Here is a 24,775-nt window from a genome sequence, read left to right as displayed (position 1 = left end):
GAGGATGTCATTGGGCTGTTTGTGAAGTTTGCCTAGCATTCCATATTAAAATGTAATAGGAAAACAACAGGAATAGCTAATAAAATTTATAAAGTATTAGGCTTTCTCTAAGTGATACAGAAAAGCCAAATTTTTCTATTTATGCTTCTATGTAAACATCATTAAGACTAGGTTCTGTATTGCCTGAAAAGATATTTTTTTAGTATCTCCTGCACAACTAGAGCTGAATTTTATGAGTCTTTTCATAGGTAAATGCTCGGTCAGCAGATGTTAACTGAAGAGGCATGAAGAGGAGAAAGTGAAGTCGACATTGGCCACTAATGCTTGTTGCTGATAGTGTAAAACTTCCCAGCCACCAGAACCCAAAGGCTAGATGCAAATTGCATCACCCCAAGAACAACATAAGTCTCTGTGTTCTCCAAGCTTGGGGAGAATGGCTTTCACAAAAATATGATGCATCAAATAGTAAACTGTTTTACAGGCCTTTCCCAGCTCCATGACATCAGGAATCTGCCAAGTGTAGCACTCTTTGCTGGTGATAATGTATGTTGCTGTGGCGGGATCTCCATGTTTTCGGGTGTTCCCTGCCTGCATGATTTATCTTCATTTTATTAATCTCAGTTAGTCAGTTATGGCTAATGACTCACCAGTCATTCACAGCATTCACCTGAAGTCAGACCAGAGCACACTCTAGGACTATTGGTCCTTTACAATAACCAATGACTTCCACGGAATAGTGTATCTTCTTTAATGCTTATTTATCCTTAGAGAGATAGAGAGCATGAGTAGGGCAGGGCATGAGTAGGGCATGAGTAGGGCCCCTGCAGGGAGAGGGAGACAGAATCTGAAGCAGCCTCCAGGCTCCGAGTTGTCAGCACAGAGCCCGACACAGGTCTGAAACTCACCAACTGGCAATATCACGACCTGAGCCGAAGTTGGGCACTTAACCAACTGAGCCCCCAGGTGCCCCTGAATAGTGCATTTTATATTAGTTCCTCCTCTGTCTCTTTCTTCATCATAGTTTCCTCCCTTGAGATTAGAGACAGGAAGATTTATTGAGAAACACTGGATAGTGGTTCAGAAGGTTATGATTACTGCCATGGTCTGTAACAATCTGTATGTTTGAACTTGAGCAAGTTATTTAAATTCTCTGGGCCTGGGATTTCTCCTCAGTGACGTTAGGAGGTTGGATGTAGTATTCTTACTTTCTTTCACTAGAATGTGGTGAGTTTGACCTATCATATGCTCTGTCATGTGTGATATATGGAGATTTAGAAGGGATGAAATAGAAGCATAAGACACAGTCCATGCTTGTGAGGAGTATATATTCTTTTTGAGGGAATAGGGGAATAATTAAATGACAAAATGAGCTGATTTGTGATCATAATGAGTGGTCAGAAGATGACTTGTCAGTGGATATGAAACTCTGTGTTAGGCACTCATTTAAGGTCTCTTCAGGTGGTGATATTAATGAATGTGGAGTAGTCAGGGCAGGGCTATGGTAAACTGTACTGATGGGAGAAGTTGCATGCAGAAAGCAGGATCTGAGGGTGGGCACACAAAGTACAGTGACAAAGTATCTTCTTGGCAAAGGAATGAGCAACAGCAAAGATGACATTGGGTAGACCTTTTGGGTCTGGCTTCCGTGTGTTCTCTGTTCCCTGCATTTTTTCACTATGACTTTGCTTACAAGAAATCTGTTTTGGGGGTCAAATCTCATTTTCCCCTTCTCCTACTTCACAGTTCTAAAGAAGCATTATCAAGAGTCTGCAATGACATACTCAGATTCTCTGGATGAGCCTGGCATTTCTTTAGGTCCCAAGAGTGCAGGAGATGTATTATGTGATCACAGCGGTGATTCATGGACTCACAACCTTTCATTTGTGATGACACCCGGGGGAGGAGTTCACACATGGGATGTACTCCTTTCATAGGTCTACTCAGTCTTTGCGATATTCCCAGTTGCCACACTGGCACTCCCCCCCATCCTTTTCCACAGGAGAAAGTGTAGCAGAATGCAAGTAAGCACGGCATTGTATAGGAACCACCTTAGTTCATGCCATTGAGATATTCTCTTACAAACTTGGGTAATATAACCATGTTTTAGTTAATAGCAATGATAGATTTCATTTATCAAGTGTTTAATATGTGCCAGGTATTATGCTAAGTATTTGAGGAAGGTTATGTCATTTAAACATCATGATACCCTCATAAGGCAGAGAGGGCTACCCATCTTTGCCATGTGTCTGACTTTGTGCCAACTTTTTTTTATTACCTTATTTAATTGTAACCACAGCATTGTAAAATGTTTACTATTGTTCTCACCGTTTTTTTAAAAAAAATTTATTTGCTTATTTTGATAGAAAGTGTGAGATGGGGAGGGGCAGAGAGAGAGAGGGAGAGAGAGAATCCCAAGCAGGCTCCATGCTCAACACAGAGCCCAATGCAGGCTCAGTCTCACCACCATGAGATCATGACCTGAGCCAATATCAAGAGTTGGACATGTAACTGACTGTGTTATCACCATTTTATAGACAAGGAAACAGACTCTGAGAAAAAAAAAAAAAAAAAAAAAAAAGAGTTGTACCAGCAAATGTTGTACTGGCAGTAAGTAATGGAATTGGGATCCAAACAATGTTTCTGTGACTCCAGAGACTGTCTTCTTAACCACAATAATATGACTAAAAAATTATATGGAGCACCTCTCACACTTGATCATTACCTGAAAGGAGGTCTGACCCTGTAGTTGAGAAACACTGACCTGCAGGATTGTGTCTGTGAGTCTTTTTAAGTTGCACTGGATACTGCTAATTCGAAACCAGGCAATTTGGGGAGAAAAATCGTAACTGGTGACACTAAAACCCTCATGCCTTGCTGAGCAACAGCATTTGCTCTTTGGAATAATGACTAGAATAATGGTGTTTTCCCTGATGATGTGGTACGTGACTGGCCCTCAATTTATCTTGTACAGGACACAGGTGATGCACTCAAGTTTGCTGGTAGCTCAAAGGTTAATGTAAAATCACAAGATCACTCTCATGTGACTCTCAGCCTCCTTCATCTGGCTAGGGATCCTATACTGCATGGGCAGAATAATTACTACATCTTTCAATTAAACATGTTTATCTGAAATGTTGGAGCATGATGCTCACATGGATGGAATCAGGATTTGAACACCTACCAATGTGTGAACTCAAGGAGGAAAAGGATGAGACATGGCAGGCACCAAGTATCCACTGTGCAATAGAGGGGGTCATAGAATGGTCAAGTAATGGGAATAAAAATGTAAGAGACTTGTCTGACTGCATTAAGACAAATCTATACCTGTGGATGGAAATGCAATCATCCTTCCCACTCCCCTGCCTAAAAGCAATACCAATTTGGGACAAAAATGACCTGAAAATCTAAGTTAAGTATCAAATAAATGTTTACATTGGATCTATACACTGTCAGACATCATGCTCAGCACTAGAAAAACAGGGGAAGAACACATGAAAAGGTACCTGGCCACTTTCAGCTTATGGTATGGCCTAGACAAATGTTTGATGACATCGACCATGAATTCTGGCTCCCATGAAAGGAGCAGGACAGGGTGTTAGGACAGCATTTTTGACAAGTGGAGATGGAAAGGCAGACTCAGGAAGGAGTATTTCCATTTGGACTGAGACCTGAGTAGGAGTTGGCCAAGCAAGAGAGAGTTGAGTTAGGTAAGAAGCAGAGCAAGGTGGTGTTGTCTGGTGTTGTCATGGTGGTGGAGGTGGTTGGTAGGAAAGGAAGGAGGGAATGGGAGGGACAAGAAATGAATCAGGAGAGATAGGCAGGGTCCACATTATAGAGGGCTTTGTAATTGCTAAGAATAATGGGATTTTAGCATAAAGGCAATGCAGAATCATTGAAAGGTTTCAAGCAGGCACTTTGTAAAGCAAGTTTCAGCTGGTGATATAAGAACGTGGTAATGCTGATAGCTGGCTCCAGCAATTCAACTCCAAAATGAATTCCCTCTGGATGGATTTCCTGGATTGTCTGCCTGAATTAGCTTCCTTCTGCGATTTCAGAACATTCCATGTTTAAGATGACACCTGGGTTCACAGGACAGTTTTGAACACAGGAGCCTGGCTAGTTGAGATGATGAGATCATGACAAAAGTAAGACTGAGGACTTGGTTCACTTGTGGCCTGGGTATTTTCCCCCCTGTGCTTTGAGAATATTCATCAATCCAGGGTGACTTGTTATCTGAATATCTTAGATGAACATTTATACACCAGTGGACAGCGGAGTGAGCTTCACTCCGTTTTTAAATAAACCAGTTTGATTCTGGGCTTAAGATCAAGGGGTTGGCTGTTTATCGTATAACTCTCCTCCTGACAGAATGTTTTGTAGTTTGGCCATCTTGTTCTCTGTTTGCTTCTGGATCTCTTTAGTCCATTGTGATACTATGTAAAAATGGGAAGCCTTGCTACTTACCTGAGTTAAGACATCACAAGGAGCTGTAATAGATTCTTGGAGCACTGCAGTCTTTATCTGAATGTTTAGCAGTCTCAAAATGACTCTGGGCCTACCATAAAATATTTGTAAATAGCCCATATATTCAATTCAATAGGGGAATAAGGACAATTACAATTTGGAAAATGCTTCTCTGAACTTAGTCAATAATTAATTATGTACCAAATATCTATTTTATAGAGGGTTGTCTTGTAGGTGCAAGGTAGGATTAGACGTAAGCCAGGTAAGTCTCTGCCTTTAAACCTAGAGGAGAAATGGGGAGAGAATCAAGAGAGAATGAACACTCTGCTAAAACGTGAATGATGTTCCCTTGATAATTTATGAGTGGTTAGTGTCATGAAACTTGCTCAGCACTCCTCCTTAGATAAAGGAAAATTTGTCTCTGTTTCTTTCCTGTGTGCTTCCATATGAGAGGTTAAGAGGTTCTTTCTTATTAATTTAGCATCCAAAGATACTTGGGTGAGTCAGTGATTCACTATAACCAGTGTCCATAGACAGTTCTATATCCTTTTTCTGATTTTAAATGGATGCAGGCCACACGGTTAAATTACATATTCAGTACACCCAGTACTTGACTCCTCCTGTCATGGCTTGACAGTATCCTTAAATTTCAGTGGACCAGAAAATACAATTACACAATTGTTACTCTGACCAAGAACTATAAAATTGATGGATGAAGTGATAAGGATTAGCTAGGATGACATAACCACCAACTCATAACACCCATGAGTACTATGTCTTTCTTATTAAAATCTAACGATGGTAAATCCTCTCCATCCAAACTAATAATTTATATGGATCATATATATGGATATAGATCCTCCCTCCTGGGAAGTTTACAAATTATCACTTAGTGACAACTGTACGTATGATAATAATCACATTATATACACCTCCTTGTATTTTTCTGGTGTTTTCACACTTTTCGGAGCACTGTGAAGTGCATTTATGGCAGCTTGATCTTCACACCCCTCTAAGACTGACTAGATACTAATTCTCCTGTTTTACTCATGAAAACTTAGAGGCACAGAGTGAGGAGATGAGTCACTCATGGTCCACACAGCTGATGAGTGTCAGTACTAGGGCTAGAACTAGGTCTTCTGATGAGCACATTGCTAAGTGAAATAAATCAGTCAGAGTCAGAGAAAGATAGATATCATATATTTTCACTCATATGTGGAACTTGAGAAACTTAACAGAAGACCATGGGGGAAGAGAAGGGTGAAAATAGTTTCAGAGAGGGAGGAAAACCATAAGAGTCTCAAACACACAGAACAAACTGAGGGCTGATGGGGGGTGGCGGAGGAAGAGGGGAAAATGGGTAATGGGCATTGAGGAGAATACTTGTTGGGATGAGCAATGGGTGTTATATGTAAGTGATGAATCACAGGAATCTACCCTGGAAACCCAGAGCACACTGTATAGACTGTATGTTAGCTAACTTGACAATAAATTATATTTAAAAAATAATAAACAAAAATATAAATAAATAAATACATAGACCTTAGCTGGAATCAAGTCCTAGCCCTACCACTACCAACTGCAAACTTGCTCAAAATTTATAACCCCTTGAACTCTTGGTTTTCTCAGCTATAAGATGGACTTAACTATAAAATCTACTTCTTGGCACACTTGTGAGGATTCAGGAAGTTGATGGATGTGCAGTGTTTAGTGTTCTATCCATCACATAGTAAGCACTCTAACACAATTAGGTAACACTAGGGCTAGATCCTGGTCTGAATTACAGTATACTCTATAAGTATGACATGTTGAAACTTCAGCAAATAAATAAGATAGGGAAGTATTACCATCTTAAAACTATTTCTGCATTTAACAGCATGCAACTCTCATTCACCAGAGCTGTTTTCATCAGCAGGGACTACTGAGTCTCTTTCCTTCTTCTTTCTTTTCTTTTTTTTTTTTTCTTTTTTATGGCAAAGGTTTAGCTTTTCACACATCTTGCACAGCAAGCTGTGGTGATTGTTCCAAGTTGGCCCCATTTACCTTTGACTCCCGAGAGGGGAAAAAAAAAAGCTAGACATATCTGAGCACGCTTGAAAGGCTGGCAGCCTGAGACTTGATTTGTACTTGGTTCATATTTCCACCACTTGCAGCCCCACCAAACTGTTACTTAAAAGGGCCTGGACATTTTCTGAAAAGCTTTGCAGGTAACTGTGGTCAGTATAGATGGGGTGGGACACTTGCTTTTAGCATGTGTCAAGTGTAGGACATACTTTCTTTAGGATTATCCTCTCCTTACAGGAGACTTTTAATGGCAGAAAAGTCAAGTTGTCCAAATTTTTGCTAAACTGATATAGTACCTGGCATGTGTTATGTCCAAAGTTGCAATTGCAGAACATTGGGGCATTTAGTGAGAAAGATTGGTGGTTTAATTGAAAGGAGTATCCCTACACTGGGATAAAAGTTACCCCTCTTCAGTTACTCCCACTTTTCTTTGAGTTTCCCATAGTTCACTCATTGGTGTATGCACTTATTTATCCTTACATTCTAATAGTTGTTGATGATAGAAACCCAATGATGAGCAGAAAGATTGACAGTTCTTGCCTTTAAGACACTTATTTCCCAAAGTGAGAGATAGATATTAAAGAAATAGCACATAATTTTATACTTATTGTCTGTTAAATTCAAAGGTCCATTAAAAAGAGTCCAAATATGGGGCGCCTGGGTGGCTCAGTCGGTTAAGGGTCTGACTTCAGCTCAGGTCACGATCTCACGGTCCGTGAGTTCAAGCCCCGTGTCGGGCTCTGGGCTGATGGCTCAGAGCCCGAAGCCTGTTTCCGATTCTGTGTCTCCCTCTCTCTCTGCCCCTCCCCCATTCATGCTCTGTCTCTCTCTGTCTCAAAAATAAATAAACGTTAAAACAAAAATTAAAAAAAAAAAAGAGTCCAAATATCCATCAACAGATGAATGCTGGTATATCCATCCATGGGAATATTATTCATCAATAAAATGAAGTACCTGGTACATGCTACAATATGGATGACACTTGAACACATGTTGTCAAATGAAAGAAGTTGGATATGAATGTTATATACACTTCCTTGTATTGTATTTATTTATATGAAATATCCAGAATAGGGAGATTCATTAAAACTGAAGTACGTTAGTGTTGGCCTACTGTTAGAGAGGTTGGGGGGAAATGGGTACTGACCTCTGATGAGTATAGATAACATTTCTTTTTGAGGTGACAGAGGTGTTTTAAAATTGAATACGTTAATGGTTGTAAAATTCTGTGAATAAATTAAAAACTATTAAAACATGCACTTGGAATGGATGAACTGAAGGGTATGTGAATTATATCCTAATAAAGCCATTATTGGTACAATAGCAAAAGATCTGTGAACGCACACAAGAAGGTAACCTAATCTCTTCTGCAGAGCCAGAGAAGGCTGCCCTGAGGAGGTGATGTCTGAGTGAAGTTCTGTAGGATGGGCGGAAATTATTTAAGTAAAAGGTGATTGGGAAGATGAGGGAAGAATGTTCCTAGCAGAAGACCTTTGGAGCAGAGTAAGTGCAGAAAGAAGGCCAGAGCAAAGAGCTTTGGGAGCCAGAAAGGAATGGTACAAGGTGGGCTGGAGAGATCATCATGATGACCATGTACTATGGGTAGAGGGTGTTCCAGATACAATGTATGTGCCATCTAATGTAACCTACACCATGATCCCATGAGGTCAGAATAGTTACAGGCAAGGCAGATGATACTGAGCTCTACAAATGATGTTCAAATTTTTCTTGATCCTAAAAGAATAGGAAGGTAGGGAAGAAAACATGGGCAAGGTATGATAAGGTTTGTATTTTAAAGATCCCTCTGTGCTGTTGTTTAAAGAATGTTGGAATTAAAGGTGTCATAACCTTCAAGCTTTAGCACAGGGGACTATAGTCCTGACCTTCTACAAGCTAATTTCCTTTGTAATCTGTTACATTAGTGGATGGACAGCCTGGAGAAATGGACCTCTTCAGAAGGCTGGCACAGTATCTTACACATAATTTAAGAACTGTTTGACAAATGAATAGACCCCTCTACTGGATCAGCTTTACATCAGTTACCTGCCTCCAGTGGGACAGAACATTAAGTTCTGTCAATTATCTTCCTTCACATACCAGGTTGTTGGGAAAAAGAACTGTTGCCTGGCTTTATTAATCTGGGTACCATGAGGCACAAAAGGGTTCAGGGTGTAGGTCTGGAGTCATATAGATTCTGACTCTAGAATTACAAACCAGGCATTTGTCGCAAGTCAGGCCTGATGAGTCAGCAGCAGAGAAGAGCCAGTGGTTGCCTGAAATCATCATTATGGGAGGGTTCCATAACATTTCCTATTTCTGGGAGGTCTTGGCCATTAGGTATGAGTGCTGCACTTGATGGAGAAGGTTCTCAACTGAGATCAAAAGTCAGGAAAGATCTGACATTCTAAGTTGAGAGAAGTGCCTTTTGGTGAGAGGACCCATTTCAGATGCATCAGGGCTACCACCTCAGAGGAAGACAATAAGGTAGATAGAGGGTTATGTTTGGAGGGTCTCTGAGTGTCCTATTGCTCCTATAAGAAATTACCCCCAACACGTGGCTGTCAACAACTCAAATTTATTACATCACAGTGCCAGAAGTCAGAAGTCTCCTGTGTTTTTTGGCCTAGGGCCCTCTTCCTACTCTTTAAAACCAGCAGTGTTGGGTTTAGTCCTTCTCATGCTGTAATCTCTTTGTTTCTCTCTCTTCTGTCTCCCTATTCCACTATTAAGAACCTTGTGATTACATTGGGCCCATTAGGATAATCCAGAACAACCCCTCTATTTTAGAGTCACCTGATTAACAACCTTAATTCCACCTACAACATTAATTCCCATTTTCTGTGTAGCATAACACATTTAAAGTTTCCAAAGATAGGACATGAACATCTTTGGGGCCCATAATTCTGTATACCACAGAGGGAATGAAGATTTTATGGCATGGCAATTACGTGTACCCACTGTCTTCCTCTTGGAGGTGGAGATTTCACATGGGCCCTTACACTGCCCTCCTAAAAGATGGAAGGTGCCTGAAAAAATCTCTTCAATTATTTGAGGACTGGTTTTTATCTTCTGTTTGAATGTTGCCAGAGGCAGAGTACTGGAGGCTGCTGGAATATGGACAAAAGGATAGTAGAGGATGGAGTGATACAGTTGTGTGTGTCGGGAGAGGTAAAGAGAAGGCTGTCCCTGTTGACACTGTAAGGTATGGAAGAATGTGTGAATTTCATTTGGAATGAGTGGAAACCTTAGAAGGTGGCCTGCTTTTCCCTATATATGCCCTCGCCCCAGGGAGGGAAATCTGTTGGGCTATCTATACAAGAACAGCAAGAGGTTGTGGGTTGGGTTACCCAGAAGAGAGCTGGTGTTGGAGCTGGTGTTGAAGATGTTGAGTTATGTCTCCCATGGAGAGGAATATTCACAAAGTGTACTCCACAAGAATTTGGATCCCATCTACAGAGAGGAAACTGATTTATATAAAGCCTCAGAGAACATCAACAGCCAGCTTGGAGGTAAGGGAACCCTACTCAGAGCAATGACACAGGAGATAAAAACTACTTTCCGGCCAACACCACAGGCTATAGGCTCCAGTAAGGAGGGAGAGGATGAGTAGACCACACCCTTCCCCTGCAACTTAAGTCAAAAGAGCCAAGGATGTTTATTCAGAACTGAGGATGGTAAGAGGAGGTGGGGAAGTTATTAGTAAAATAAAATCATTTAATGTTTGAACCAATCCAAAGTTGAAACTTAAAATAATTATAATAATGATAGGTAACCCTTAAATAACATTCAGATGCTATACACTGTAGGTGCTTTTTATGTACTCACTTAATCCTCAAAAAATCCTATGAGTTATATAACTTAATTCTATCCATTTGACAGGTGAGTATTTCAAGGCACAAAAAGAATAAGGAATGTGCCCCACATCACATAGATGTAAGTGGTAGAACTGGGAATTTGAACCCAGGAAATGAGGCTGAAATATTAACATTTTCAAAAATTTTGTTTTAAACATTGGATTACATTTACAGGTAACGAGTATAATAATTTCTTTTCTAAGTCACTTGAGTTCTATTCTGTCTTTTTGATTCATTTATTTGACAAATATTTATTAAGAGCCCAGCATTTTTATTTTTTTATTTTTTTATTTATTTTTTTTTTATAAGAGCCCAGCATTTTTAAGGAAAAGATGAAGCAGGATAAGCACAGGAGAGACTTGTAGGTAATGAAGGAAGAGAGGTAACAGGCCAGATTATGTAATGTCTTGGAGCTTCTGTAAGGACTTTAGTGTTATTTATAAGATTGGGTTGCCTTGGGAAGGTATGTAGCACAGGAGGGATATGACTTCACTTTTGTTTCAAAAGAATTTTTCTGGCTATTGTTTTTAAAATTTCCTAGGGGTGGGGAGGGTCAAGATTACCATGCAAGCAAGACCAGTTAAAAACTGTTATAATGGTCCATGAAAGAAAGAGTAACAGCTGGACCAATGGGTAGCAGAGAAAAGAATGAGACATGGACTGATTCTGGATATAATTTGAAGGTAGAGCCTATATGATTCATTGATAAGCTGATTTTGAGATCCAAGATAATGGAGTTACTATTAATTTTAAGAAAAAGTTAAAACCTGAACAACATAGTTGTGGTTGTACTCATTATAATGCTTGTGAAATGCAGATTTATAGTATTTGAAAAAATTACTCGAGTTACTACTAATTTTAAGAAAAAGTTAAAACCTGAAGTACACAGTTGTGGTTGTACTCATTACAATGCTTGTGAAATGCAGGTTTATAGTATTTGAAAAAATTACTCATGAACAATTTTTGATAAGGGAGAGGACAAAGAGTGCAAAGTGTTTTGTTAAAACATACCCATAGGAGTGTTCTCCCAATGTGAGTGTTATATTCACATGTCATACTGGAAAAATGATGAGGACCTCTATTCTGGGGTGCTTACATCGATTGGAGTCCTAACTTCCAGTTTCTTAAAATGTGACTTTATTTGGAGATAGGATCTGTACATAGGTAAAGAAGTTAAAATGAGATCATTAGGGTAGGCTCTTACTTAATATGACTGGTGTCCTCATAAAAAGGGGAAATGTGGACACAGGCATACAGGGAGAACACCATGTGAACATGAAGGCAGAGGTCTGGGTGAGGGTTCTCCGGCCCAAGAAGCACCACAGATGGCCAGTAAACCACCAGAAGCCAGGAGAGAGGCATGGATCAGATACTCAAAGCCCTCAAAAGGAATAAATCCTACCAAAACCTTGCTCTTGGACTTCTAGCCTCTGCAACTATGAGACAACATATTTTTGTTTAAGCCACCCAGTCTGGTGTACTTTGGTATGAAAGCCATAACAAATGAATACAGTGTCTCTGGATATAGACATTCAAAAGTCTGGAGGGCTGAAAGAAAAACAGTGAGCTGCCAAGGTCTGATCATGATGAGGCTAGTGCTGAGCTGTCTACTTGCTCGTGACCAAGTGGGTACTGTCACTACAGCACCTAGTGCAATCTCAGGCAAACAGTAAATCCTCAATAAATATTTGTTGTCTGATGAAGATGTGTCCACTGTATATAAACGCTCAATACATTGCAGGTACTTAACAAATATGACTTTCTTTCTCCCGTATCAACAAGCTTGGGTACTGAAAACCATTGCAAACTTTATTGGATTTTTTAGATCTTCCAGAGCAAGCCAGAATTGGAAGCAGTTATTTCAGTGTCAGTCCATCAGATTTTGTAGCCAACAGGGCTTCTGGTTTTCTCTTATTCCATGTCACTATATCAAGATGCTGTAATTCACCATAGTAATATTAGTTTTTAGGAAGTCTTATAGTCAAGCCTTTATCCTCATGGACCACAGTACTGAGAAGAGCAGAGAATATACAAATGGAAAGTAAAAATCCTAGCAACATAATTATAGTTCTTTAAAAATGATAATTAAGGGATAGGTCCCCCTGGACGTGTTCTATTAAAGAGTTTAAGTTTAGAATTTCTTCCTTCATAAACCCAGGTTTTCTTATGACCTCTAATCAATTAGTGCATTCCCTCTTTGTTAGTTCATCTGTAAGAATGAGGAGTATTTTAACTACCTTGATTTCTTGGACCTGTTTTAAAATTATTTTGAACTTAATTTATTGAATTAAATTTCATAGATACAAACTCTTCTTGACAGCTTTTCAGTCTGCACCTTTTGTCCCTCCAAGGGTCATAACTGTTGAGGATGCTATCTGATGTTCTGGGTAATGATGTAATTGATAACCTTTGTAAAGCTTTGACAGTGTTTCTTGGAAGCTTCATGAAGGAAGCATGCAAATGGGAAAAAAAAGTTTCAAATAGCAATAGACCAGAAGGAGCAGACTGCCATGTTTCTTTATGATAGCAGCAATAAAATATATGCCAATTCCAGTGAGCTGAATAAATCTTTGTTCCGAGATGGTGGCTGAGTGGCAGGCACAGTGTGTAACAGCCTGTGCCAAGTTTCCCAGTGACCCGGTGAATCCTGTTGGAGAGTAATACTGTGCTAACACACAGACAGTGATTGGCTGCCCACATTGTTCATAAATAAAAGCAGCTGGCTGCAACAAAAGTCTAAGTAGCTGAGGCATCATTATTATTTATGAGGCAAGCCTGGTAGAAGAAGAAGGCTCTAAAAGTGTAATAGCAAACACCATCTTTCCCCCAAGAAAAGGAGGAGACAATCCTAAAAGAGAAAAGAGGCCAGTGTCACATGTATTTTCATGTTATCATCTTAATCTTACATATGGTAAATAGTATAAAATCATTATCATATTGCAGACCTTGCAAGTTCTCCCTGGAGCAATTTTGTCATGATTCCTGTTCTAATTGGTTCTAATTTAGAGAAAAGTCATCCCATTATTGACTTCCAGTCATTGAAAAAAGACATGGATAGCCAAATCTTGAATAATATTTTCTCCCTTAATTGCACTGATAGGGCTAATAGTTGATACATGATGATAAGTCTGTGATAGACCATCCTATCTGCTGGGGGACTGAGAGTGAGCATTCTGTGTTTTGGCTGTGTGTTCCATTGTGGAGGATCTCTACTAGAGTGTAATTGGCCTCTTTCTTACTCCATTGCTCGCTTTCTCTCAAGGGATTGAGTAGTTTGGTTGGTGAGTTTGGGAGTAGCACCTAGGCATTCATGGCTCAACATTTTTTTTATCTCCCTTGCCTTTGCGAAGAACTCTGGCAGCTGGAAGCATTCCTTCTGTGCTTCTCCTTTCTGCCATAAGTACTACAGAAGCAGACCTTTGTGGGGAAGGCCCAATGTTGTCCAGAATTATCAGTAGCTATGAGTCGACAAGTCTGCCTAAATGAGGGGGTGAAGTATCTCTGAACCCAACTGTCTTCCCAACTTAGCAATTTCTCCGCTATCATGTTTATTGGTAGTAAAGTTGATATTTTAATCTTTCCTGTCTGGACTTCTGTGATTATCTCCCAAATGGCTCTCAATTTTGATTGAGGAAGTAGAGATGCTATTTATTATTATTACTATTAAAACAATCTCCTATAAAAATGATATATATGTTTTGGCCACAGAAGGAGATAACTTGAAAGAAATTCTATCATTAAGCTTACATCTGATGTAAGTAATACATGTTTATTATAGAAAAATCAGAAAACAAAGATAACAAAATAAATATAAAACTTTCTTAATTTTTTTTTAATGTTCATTTATTTTTGAAAGAGAAAGAGACAGATGACAAGCAGGGGAGGGGAAGAATCCAAAGCAGGCTCCAGGCTCTGAGCTGTCAGCACAGAGTCCAATGTGGGGCTCAAGCTCATGAATCACAAGATCATGACCTGAGCCGAAGTCAGACACTTAAACAACTGAGTCAACCCAGGCACCCCACTTTTTTTAACTTTTTAAAACTTATTTTCTGTACTTTTTCAGATGACTCTCCTTTTTGTAACTTTTTCTTCTGTCTCTTCTCTATATATTCTCTACTTCTTTTTTCATTTTTGTGCTGTCTCAATTGCTTCCCAGAGGAGTACATGAATGGAGTGGCAAAGGGCTCGTGTTGGGGACATTCCCCTTGTGTCATAATCCAATTCCTCAATTGGCTGTTTCTTCTGATGGACTTGGAAGAGTAAGTATGTAGCTTACCTGACAAGAAAGACATACATAGAAACATTTGTAATTTGATAAAATATTAAGAATATGTCACTTATAAGGTCCTCTGTATCCTATAATCTCTTGCCTCCTAATTCTCTGGTTTTGTTTTGTTTTGTTTTGTTTTGTTTTATTTTTGGCCCTGGTTTCATGAGGGTACTGGGGTTATTTTGCAGTAGCTGTCCCCATTGTCAGAATATTTGGAGGCCTGGTGTCTTGATATGTATAACAGAAGCCTATTGGTTTTGTTGTCCAGTTTCATTGGACTTCTCTTAATAGCATCCTATTCCCCCAAAAGAATACTCTGTTTCCTGTTCTTTGACCTAATCTTCGGGTAGAGTAGATTCCATTCTAAAGCTCCAGGGTGGCCACGTGATCATTCTGGGTATTTACAGCATTATATTTCCCTAGACACATTGATTGTTTCAGAGATGGACCCATGACTTAGTAAGAGCTAGTGAGACTTGGAGAAACTTGTGCTCAGATTTAGATCCATTAGCGTGTAGGCCTGGAATGGCTGTCGGCCATCTTGCTGCCATAAGGAGCCCGCATATGAAGCATGTGAATGCAGAGTTGAGGATGACATCATCTGAAATCCTGAGTCCAGACACAGATATACTCCTGGATTTTTTTAGTTAAGTGACCCAGTAAATTTCTATTTTTGCTTGAACCATTTATTTTTGTCTCTTACAACCAAAAAGGTCCTAAGAAGGTCTGTGTGAGTGAAAGAATTGATGTATCTGCCAGCTGACTAGAAGTGACCAAGCTTCTTGGCTTATAGCTGCCTAGATTACTGATTTGGCAATTGTCTGCAGTACATGAGAGGTTAAATACACCTTTTCTGAAGGTTTAGCTTTTGAGATTTACAGTTGAATTGGGCTAAAATATAATATTTAGCTATTCAAGCTGGCAGCAAAGACACTTGATTTGATGTAGCAAGCAGTGCCAGTGTCAGAACTAATAAATGATTCCATGTCAAAACAATAACAGGGCAAATCACCTGGAAGGGCAATTCAATCACTTCGGACTTATCGCCACTGGCAAAGGGAGCACTAAGCCACCTGCCTTCCTTTGCTAGACATAGTTTTGGGTAAAGCTGAGCTGGCAACCGATTTAGGTTTAGAAAATGGCTTTCGGAAATCAGTGCTGTCTTAATGGCAGAAATGCTCTTGTAATGGTTTTCTAAAAGGTAACAGAAACATTGTGAAGTTTTGGGGTGTTAGGGATAAAAAAAGATGAAGGCCTCTTGAGGAGGAATTTGTGAGCTTGAATTAGGAAAGGGGAGTTTCTTTTATTTATTTCCTCCTTCAATTTGAGTATTTATTCAATGCATTGTAAGTGTCAGGCATTGGGTTTTAACAGTGATCTGTACAGATGCATTTCTCCGCACATGAACTCCAAGAGGGAGCAAGACAACAAATACATAATACAACAAATACATAAACAAGTGAATCAAATAATGATATAATACAGTTAACATTTAAATAAAGAGTTCTGAGTTAAAGAGTTATAGGCAGAGGGATCTGTTTTGATGGAAGGGCTGCCTAATGGGGTGACGTTGACACTGAGATGAGGAGGAGACAGTCATGCAAAGAGTGCAGGACAAGCATCCTAGCCAGAGGAAAGAGTACATGCAAAGACTGTGGTCAGACGAGAGTTAGGGACCTTCTGTGGCCTGAAAGAAAGCCAGAATGTCTGTAGCATAGTGACAGAAGGAAAGCATTCTGTTACGTGAGGTTGCAAGATAGTCTAAGGTGCAGTCAGGTATGTGAAGACTATAGAAAGGAGGTTGGATTTCATTCTAATAAAATGGGTAGCCTTTGGACATTTGCTGATGATTGTTGCTTTTTGATTCTCTGAGATTAAATGTGTAATTTTTTGAGGCAGGTAACCCAAGGCTTCTAGTGAACAGCATTGGCTTGTAGGTGACATCTCAACTTTGGACGTCTGAGTGTTTCCAAAATGAATGCTTAGTGCCAGCATAGGGAAAAGACCTTAGACTAAGATCCAAGGTGTCTGCATTTGTGTCTAGTTTCTACTGCTTATTATTGTGCAACGTTAGCAAATTTTTACTCCTCTCTGGACCTCAGTCCTCATCTGCAAATTATAAGGTAGGAGTGGGTGCTATATTCATCATGATTTTATGCTGAAAGTGATAGGAACCCAGTCCAAAATGACGTAAGCAGAAAGGAATATATTTATTTATCTGAACAATCCAAGGGCAATGACTCCAGATACACTTAGATCCAAACGCTTAGATGAAGTCACCAGGAATCTGATTCTCCATCTCTTGTCTCTGTATTGGCTTTACTCTCTACCAGAACCTTTCTATATGGATAATTCCCAGTAGCTGCAGGCTAACATCATTTGTAGAGCTAAAAATCCTTATGCAAGAAGATATTTTTTCTGCTAAATCATGTTGTCAAAAGTCCCAGGTTAGCACGCTGACTTGGGGGCATGAACCTAAGACTGAACTATGGTCAAGATATGGGAAATTAGATCTTTGTTGAAGTCTGGATCATGTGCTCACTTCTGGAGTCATTGTGAACCACATGAACCTAGAGCAGGGGAGGGGTACTTCTTCTCATGAAAATAGAAGAAGAGGGAACAGATATTGGACACTCAAATAAGACACATTTATGAATGCTCTTTTTGGCTTGAACAATTCCATGAATCCTGCAGTGGAGAATCAGTCCTTTATACCCACACCCTAGTTGAAATTGGCCATGTTTCCACAAGAAACCTCTGCTTTAGCCTTTAATGCCAGGATCGTACATTTTTATTATGTGAATTATTATGTAGTTACCAATTCCCTTCTGCAATTTCTGCTCTTTGTCTCTAAACTCAGCAGATACCTAGACTACCTGCTACAATTCTTTATCATGACTCATAAAACTTAGGGAAGAGTTTTGCTTTGATGCACCCATCAACTTGCTAGCTGGACAAATATCCAGAGCCAGAATTTGCTTCTTCATTTGTATTTTTCACATTGAATTGTTTGTTAAATTGCTGGAAAAATTATTTACTGGCTTATTGTTCAGCATTATTCTCGAGTTATCTGGTTTTAACAGAACTTGAAAAATGCTTTAAAAAATCACCATGTACTCCCCACTCTAATATCATTTTCCCACAAAGAACATGAAGGCAGCTCTCTAACATAACCCATATTTCTTCTCAAAGTATCTCCATTATTTCTGCTTACATTCTGACCTTGGTTCCTGTTATTCCTACCTGCTACAATGTCACATATGTTTAAATTCTTGATTTTCAAAGAAATATTGGCATCTGCTAGTCTGCCTTTCTGATTTCTACTTAGTAGAAGACACCTTTTGCTATTAGATTCTGCTCCATTATTAATTACTTTAAACGCATGACTTTTACAATGAGCTATAATTCCTATACCATAACATTCGCCCTTTCAAAGTATATAATTCATCTGTTTTTAATATATTTGCAAAGTGAATACAGCAATCAGCATTATCTAATTCCAGAACATATTCATTACCCTAAAAAGAAAACCTATAGTCATTTGCACTCAGTCCTCATTCAACTCTTAGAAATGCATGACTTTGTCTCCAGTTAGCTCCTTGAGGGCAATGGCAGAGGCCTATCCTTTTTGTGTGTGGCTTTCACAGAAGCCTAACCCAATTCTGGGGCCATAAGAGGCATTAATAGAAATGTATTGAATTGTTAACTCATTATGTTGATTGCTATTTCAATTCAAGGCAAGGCTAAGAGGCCATGTCCTACAGTAGAAAGATACTGAGCAGGGAATCAGTTATGGGTTTTCTTTCTTCTCTGTCACCAACTGTGCCCTTAGGTAACTCTCTCCCTTTCTTTAAGCCTAATTTTGCTCCTCTGTAAATGAGGGGAATGGAATCAGTGATTTCTTTGGTGCCTTCCAGTCCAAACTGACATCAGGCACTGCTGATTGTGCAATCAAGATTGACTTGAGGCATAAGACAGTTTGTTGAAAGAAAACAGAAGGAATTCTTTCCATTTACAGTGGGGTCTTCGGGAATATGTGAAACAACAAAGCTCTCTTCCAGGGACTGTGATTGGGAATGCACTGTAGTCTGGCTCGGTCATGTCTGCCCTCATCTGAACTAGGGATGAATGCACCAGGAAAAGTGAATGTGTGTTCTTTGTCCGGGTCTCACCCTTAGCCTTTGTAGGGAAGTTTACATGTCTTTGCACTCAGAGGCTTCTTTATGGAAACTATGAGCCAAAATACCACGTAGAAGTAAAAAAGACACAGAAAAACAAAACAAAACAAAAAACCCACAAATTGTATGCTGTACTTTCTTCCTAATTTGAAGTCTGAGCATCTTTCCATTTCCAGCTAAGTAACACTTGAGGCCATACACTTGCCATCATCCCTAAGATCACCAAGGGTCTAGTGTCTTCGAAAACATCTTACCAAAAAAAAAAAAAAAAAAGTGAATCAATTCTACTTTTCATGTTTCCCAAATGAGTGGTTCAACGTCATGGAAATGAGATCGGAATGGTAAACAGACAGCTGTTCTGTATTTCTCCTTCCAGGGAGATGAAGGTCAAAGACACCTTCCTTCTGCATAACAGATTCCTCCCAAATGGGTTGTAAACAAGAGTGCAGTGCAGCTCCTGTTTCACCGGGAAAGAAAAAAGGCATTTTGGAACAGCCTTTAGAGGTGTTGAACACACATATCTTTGATTCTGTTTTCTCATCTTTTTGCGGTGTCTTTCTTTCACAACATGAAGCCATTGATTGAATGAAGTTAGAATAACTTTTGACATAGCTAACCAAAATAGATAGCAAAGGGACTGGTTGCTAAGCAGAGCTCTGCTGGGTTCCCTGGCTGACAGCCTGTATTAGCATGCAGGGCTTTACAGAAGCAAATCCTTAGTTATTGGCAGCTGGTTGTTTAAAACTGCTACTGCCTCTCAGGTAATAGTGAGTCAGGAGCACATATAATAATATTAAAGAGGAATTACTGGAATTACATGCCTCCTTAACAGGATATAAGCTGCTTGAGGGTATGACTTATTCAAGCATATATTCCACCAGTATTATTCTGCACCTACTATTGGGTGTGTGTTAGATTCTAGGCATATAATAATGAAGCCACAATTTCTTTTTTCTTTTTTTTTCTCTTTTTGGACTCAAATTTGAGGGGAGAGAGGTGAGGGAGGGAGAGAGAAATAGGTATGATGGACAATTATTAGTGTACCAGTGACCTCAGCCTTTTTTTTTCCTCCTGTTCAGCAAGAGGTTTTTGGCTTTACTTTACCAATGGAAAAACATTAGGTATCTTTTTTTTCCTTTTCCCTCTGAGACGTGTTTTGCATTGATAGCATGTATTCTGGGAGGTTGGTGATGATGAGCTGGGAAAAAAAAGGGAAGAAGCAAACAACCACAGGAGAAGCAAAGGGAAATAGGTTGGGAAAGGTGAGAGGCACTCATGCTGGGCACCTGTGCTAGGGCAAAAGGAGTTTTCCTAAAAATGTGTGGAAAGCAGTACAGAAATGTGTGGAAAGCCATGGGATGAGCCAGAATGCCTAGGGAAAAATTTTTTAAATGCATCGTGGGGGAGTTTTGGTTTTCAGAAAAACTAATTTTTTTTAATAATAAAAGTTGTAACTGTTTATTGTTAAAAATTCAAACAATACCAAAGATGATCCAATATTAACTAAGAGCTGCCTGTCTCCTCACCCTATTCCCTCAAGCCATATGCCAATGTCACTGTTCAAGAAGTAACCATCTTCAAAACTAGTGTACTTGCAGATAATATGCATGTAAATGTTAATATATATGTACACATAGATACACATATAATATATTTTAAACCAAAGAGGCAATATTGTGTATTTTTGACATTCTGCAACCTTTTTTAAAAAAGTTTTTTAACATTTATTTATTTATTGCTGAGAGACAAAGACAGAGCACAAGCAGGGGAGGGGCAGAGAGAGAGGGAGACACAGAATCTGAAGCAGGCTCCAGGCTCTGAGCTGTCAACACAGAGCCCAATGCAGGGCTCGAACTCATGGACTGCAAGATCATGACCTGAGCCAAAGTCCAGTGCTTAACTGACTGAGCCACCCAGGTGCCCCTGCAACATTTGAAACTTAATCGTATAGCATATTTTCAGGTCAGTCAACTATATCTTTCTCATTTTTAAAAATTATCCCTATAGTATTTTATTTCATGGAGATATTCAAATTTAATAAAACTGTTTCTCTAATTGCTGGACATTTTTACAATATTTCCCAGAACATCTTTTAACCTATGTCTTTCATTTTTATGTAAACATTTTTGCAGAAAAGATTCTTAGAAGTTGGTTTGCTGGATCATAAAGAAAGTGCATTAATTTTTTCCATAGACTTTGCCAAATTGTAAGCCAAATATGTGTCACAATACTCTACAAAGGGTTTAAGAATGCATATTTTTTATATCTTCACTAGCTCCGCCTTTTGAGGCAAGAACTACAGTGTCATTGGTGAATTTGCCTCAAAATACTCAAATTCCTCTTTTTCCTTTTTCTTTATTCTTTTTTAAAGATAGGCATAATAGTCTTACAAAGCCAGCTTCCCTGCTTTGTGGAAGGGCAACCCTTATGGGTATGCTCCAAGTCATGACTTGAATGTGGAAGTGTTAAAGCTTTTGACTCTTAGAAATACTTGTAAAGCCAGCTCTAAAGCTTCTGGGAGGATTCTGAGTGGCATAGAAGTGGAGTTCACTTTAGCTGTCAGCTTTTCTTAGAGAAAAATGTATCCACAGTTACCAACTTCATTCAACAGCCTTCACTGGGGGATTTTCAGTTTTCCCACAGGGGTTATTAAGTTAATAAGTAGGTTATCCATGTACATATATGTATCTGTCAAGTCAGTGGTAATGGACCATGGGGTCCATAGGTATAATAACAAGAACAACAACTATGTTCCATATTCCCCCTTCTTCAACAAATTTTTTAATGTTTTTATTTATTTTTGAGAGAGAGAGAGAATGAGCAGGGGAGGGGCACAGAGAGAGGGAGACACTGAATACAAAGCAGTCTCCAGGCTCTGAACTGTCAGCAGAGAATCCGACACGGGGCTTAAACCCACTAATGGTGAGATCGTGACCTGAGCTGAAGTCAGACACTTAACCGACTGAGTACCCAGGTGCCCTTCCCATCTTATTTTGATCTTTGCTAATTTATCCCTTTTATGATCCATGTTGTGGCTAAGACAAGAACAGTCCAACTCATTAACAAGCCATTTTGGTCCTAATCCCATAAAGAAATAGTGCACTATTGTGTTTAAAGGTATAGACTCAATTTCTCTGGGTTCAAACCTGGCGCTGCCACTTACTGAGTGTTGACTTTGGGCAAGTTACTGACCGTCAGTTTTCTCATTTGTAAGATTGGCACAGTAAGGTTGCTTACCTCATTGGATTATTCTGAGAGTTAAAATGAAATAATGTATCAAAGCATTTGAAGGTTACCTGGCATATACTAAGCATAAATTAAGATCTTTGTATGGCTGTCATTACCAAGTTGACACCCGTGTGGCTAGCCCTGGCTACAGTTTCTCATCATGTTGCACTAGCACTGCCTCCTCTTGGTGCTCTCTCTGGCCCTTGGACAAACTAGTTCATCTACTCTGGACTTACTCAATTATCTGTGTCATCATCTGGAATGTTTCTCTCAGACAGAAATCTTCCTACTTTCTGTTTTGGCTCTTGACCCATATTTCTTGTTCTACCATTTCATCTTAAATTAACTACTATCTAACCACACCTCAGATAGCCAAGTGCTCTATTGTCTCACCTGGCCTTGAATCAGTGTTTTTCATTATCATGCCTGAATACACCAACTTGCTGTTTCCTCATCTGATCCTCAGCTTAAGTATACCTACGCTTTGTCAACAAAAAGTCTGGTTCTGAAGCACTGTTTCTGATTTTTTTTCTTGCCTTTTCCAGTTTTTCAACTTTTGTTCAACAAATATGTCAAAAACCTTATTCATTATCAGGCACAGTGTGAAGTACTGGGGTAAGATGTGGACAACACAGACAGAGAGCTTACAGGATAATAGATAATTATCAGATTATCAATTTGTCATACAAATTTAAAGTTGGAATTGTTAAAAGGTGAGCCACACAGTGTTAGGAGGCTCTGTACTAGGGGTATTTGACCTTGTCAAGAAGATCAGGAAAGGGAATGAGGTCCAGAGGATGGTTGGAAATGAATTACGCAGGTGGGGAGAGAAGAGTAGTGTGGGCTGGGAGAAGAGCTTTGGTGGAGGGAAGCATGGAAAGTGTTAGTGACCAAAAGAAGGCATTGAGGCTCAACTACAGAAAACAAAGGAATACAAGGTGCAAGATGAAATGAGATTGGATGAGATCACTCTAGGCCTTGAAAGCTATACTAAGGATTTAGTCTTGACACCTAGTGTAAATGGAAAGTCACTGGATAGTGGTGAACATAGCAGTGGGGCAGTAAGAACAGGACCAGATTACCATTTTGCTCAGGTCTGTCTGGACAGGACAGAGTAGATAATGGGTAGACCAGTTGGAATGTGCCTGAATAGGCATATTGGTAGTTTTGACAAGGACAGCAGTTGTAAAGGGAAAGAAATTAATGGTATTAGGTGATATTGGAGATTAAATGAGCAATTTTGGTGGTAGGGATACAATACACGAGGGAAAGGGAAGACCTCAAGTTTTCTGGTATGCACTGCCAGAAAGTGATGCTTTTTACTGCTATGGTAAAAGAATGAAATTGAATTGCCTGGATTTACTCAATTATAAATTATTTTCTCTAGGTAAAGCTCGTAATTTCTGAGAGTAGGAACTCACTCAAACTAGCTTGAGTAAAAAGTTTTTGTGTAAAGTTATAGGGAATAGCATGGAAGCTGTAGCAACATGACCTCTGGGAAACTGAAAGGCTTTCAGGAAATAATACCTCTTTGACTGGCTCTCAAGACCCACTTATCTCTGCTTGTCTCTGAGACCCCCTCCAGTCTTCATTGTTCTTAAATAGACACTTCTTCAGGCTCTCTTGTATGTGGCTCCAGAATCGAGTCCTAACTGATTAATGCCAACATTCAACCTTAACTGCCTACAGTTTCTAGATCTTACTTAAAATTATTGATAGAGGGAGGAACCAAGATGGCAGAACAGCATGGAAGCTTTTTGTGTGTCTCGCGTCCGTGAAATACAGCCAGACCAATACTAAACCATCCTACATACCTAAAACACCAACTGGAAGATTAACACAACAATCTGCACAGCCTGAACCACAGAATTCAGCAGGTACACGACACAAAGAGCTGAACTTGGGGAGCAAGAATCCCTGAAAGGTAGGGAACCCCTTTTGCAGGCAGAGGACGGAGACTGGGGAGGGGGTGAGCATACGGGAAAAGCACCCCTCCCCAAAAGCAGCTGGAGAGAAAGTGGAAAACTGGAAACAGCCACAGGGACTAAACTAAAAAGGGAGAAAGGAGAAAGAAGAGGGTTTAAATTCCATTAAGACTGTAAACAAGGGGAGCTCAAAGGCTGCAACTCCGCAGCAGCTCGATAGCTGGCAGTGCTCTGGTGGGAAAGGTGATACCCAGGAACACAGTGGGGTCTGCGAGGTTCTCGGGCCACACTGGGAAAAGCAGTTCCACTGCTGCAAGGACATTTGGTAGAGACTGTTGAAGCCACCTGGTCCCAGCAGACCCCGGAAGGCAGCCACATTTGCTAGTGCTGGGGCAAGGTCATTGAGGGTGAAGCCTGGTGTCAGATGTGTACTGTGATTTTCTATAATCCCTGAAACGCTGCTACTACACTGTCTCACGATCTTTTTTGGGGATGAGCTGGCACATAGCCGCAGTCTTGGGGCACTGGCAACAGCAAGGTCTAGCGGGTGTTCCTGAGTGCCTTTTGCTCGGCCATTGCTCATTTGGCCATCGCTCGGTAAGGCCCTCACACAGAAGTGCAGAGTGGGTCAAAGCCTCAGTCCTTCAGAAGTAAGGGGCCGGGGAAAACAGCGACATCTGAGACAAAACTTGGGAGGGAGATACTGCCTGGGGCCTGGTCACAGAGAGGGGAAAAATGGGGAGTGGACGAGAGCTGAAGATGGAAGACGAGTGCGTGACTGCTGATCCGGGA

The sequence above is a fragment of the Panthera pardus genome, unplaced genomic scaffold (genome assembly GCF_024362965.1).
Source record: "Panthera pardus isolate Hobbes unplaced genomic scaffold, ASM2436296v1 HiC_scaffold_2, whole genome shotgun sequence".
In the NCBI taxonomy this organism is placed as follows: Eukaryota; Metazoa; Chordata; class Mammalia; order Carnivora; family Felidae; genus Panthera; species Panthera pardus.
This window is presented reverse-complemented; position numbering follows the sequence as displayed.